Consider the following 2,357-nt stretch of genomic DNA (forward strand, 5'->3'; position numbering starts at 1 on the left):
ACTGATGATCGAGAAGACGTTGCCCCTCAGGTTGGGAGCAAGGGGAGGACTGGAAAATGTTGTTCAGAATTGCTTCGTCAAATTTAAGAAAGCGCATGTACACATTTAAGGAATCTGGTTTGGATAAGAAACCTTGAACGAGAGTTGCAAGCTGACTTCGCGAACCGGCCTGAAAAGTCTCAGAACTGAAAGGAAGAAGCGCATCATGTGAACGAGCGATCGAGTTATCAAATAAAACGTTCTCCGTAAGCCGTTGTAGGTCTCGGTAGCGCTCAATGGTTCTATCATTCCTTTGAATTGAATGTAGATCTGACGCTAAGTACATCTTGAGGTAAATGCTTCCGAAGTTTGGTAGAAGATTCGCCGTAGATGGGTCCCAGAAATAGTTTCTGTGAGCCGACTGCGAACGGTCAATTAGGGGGAGGAAAAGACGGAGGCGGAGATCCTGCTTCTGAATTGAAAAATCGCCGATGGCGTTCTTCCATTCCAATAAGTAATCAGGAAAAGGAAGATCTCGGATATTGAGACCTCGATAACTATCAAGTACTTGCTGGATTTCCGGGTCGAATGCATGGCTTTGGTAGGCTTCCAGAATCAGGTACATCACACAGTGTGCTATGTAAAGCTGGCATCCCGCGAGGGTACAATCAGATAGACGCTGCTGTGGAACAATGCTCATCACTACGGAATAAATTCGAGAAATGAGTGGTCCGAAAAAGAATGTATCTGGAGTATAGTCTATCCATGTTATGGTCGACGTCGGTGAACAAAAAGATTTTGAATCGGCCAACAATATGAAAGGGGTGAGATTTACTTCGTAACTCTTTCGTTGTGCCTTGATCATATCGCCTTTCATCTCGTTTCCCTCCTGATGGAGGTCACGTTCAAAAAGCCATTAACCATAGCCTGAGGATTAGGCGTGATTGACCTAGAGAACATGAATTTAGGGTGCTTTATCATTGCCGCTATTGCACTCGTACACATAAAGTATCCAGGCAGCGACATAGAGCTAAAAGCAGAGGCTTTAACAAGGCCTAATCCCTTCTAATAAATGCATAAGTGATCCGGATTTAGGACTTCAAAACAATGCCCTATGAACCTACTCACTTCATTTACATGAGCAGATGCAAATAGAGATTCTACCATTACAGCTCTTTCCAGCTCCCTTGGGAACGCTGCACATAGTGATACTACACGTGACAATACTGCATTCCCTGCATTGTAGAAAGGGATAGTACAGAATCGTAGTGCAGACATCGGATCTTCAGGACATGTGTACAACATTTTGTCCAAGAGACAGCAAAGCTTATCTAATCCTCTGTCTGGTAGATACTTTTGGTACATTTTCAAGACCAAAGACCTCTCAGGCTGGTATGCTGGGTCCAAATTGCGCATCACGGTGTGGTATCTGTCCATGAGAGGATCTACTGCATCCGGGTTTCTTTCGGCTGCATGAGCAAATCTTACAGGCGAGAGCGCTTTCATTAAGGCAACTCTCCACTCTTCAAGTGTTGCTCTTCCTCCTTCTGCACCAGACTCCCCAAAATTCATGGCCATCTTTGCTGTTCTGACTTTGAAACCTTTTTCAACTAAGGAATATTCTGTGATATCCTGATACTCTTCAGTGATTTCAATGTCTCCAAAATTCGCGGGAGCATCAAATGTATAGTTTATTAAGAAGATAGCTAGACTGGATGTCACTAAATCCTGGTTAAAGTCAGTCATTCGACTCAAAGTATTTATTATCGCTCGATCGTTCTTCGTATATTTGTATTTTAGCTCTATCATAAATGGTCTATATTCGCGAGCGAAGGTGCCAACCTCCATCTTAACATTCATGTTAAGAAGGATCGGCCCTCCACTCATGTACACTTTCTGATAACTAGGGTTATCCCAGTCTTTGGGTTGTAAAAATTCCCCGAGAGGAATTGTGCGAGGTTTTATTTCATCTTCTTCTTCCAGACCGTGTACCTTTTCTATCTGTTGATATTCACTTTCTCCAATTGAATCTTTTACAAAATCTGCGAAGTTTCTCATATATGATGACTAGGGCAACCGGAAAGTTGCTCATAATAATGTAAAAAATTGACCTTAAAAGTCAACTAAATTGCTTTAAAAAATAAAAAAAGTTGACATAATATGCTTAAAAAGTTGCCCTAAGAAACAGAAATTTATTTATTAAAGCACATTAAATAATATTTAACATTTTCAGGTAGGAAATTTCTATCTTTGGTTAAAATTTTGTGAAGAATAGAAAATGATCTTTCTACTTCACACGATGTTGCCGGACAATCCAATAATAATGCGTGGTGAAATGGAGTAATTGGTAGCTTAGATAACTCCATTATTTTGAAAAT

This window comes from Octopus sinensis, unplaced genomic scaffold (genome assembly GCF_006345805.1).
Source record: "Octopus sinensis unplaced genomic scaffold, ASM634580v1 Contig17229, whole genome shotgun sequence".
Lineage (NCBI taxonomy): Eukaryota > Metazoa > Mollusca > Cephalopoda > Octopoda > Octopodidae > Octopus > Octopus sinensis.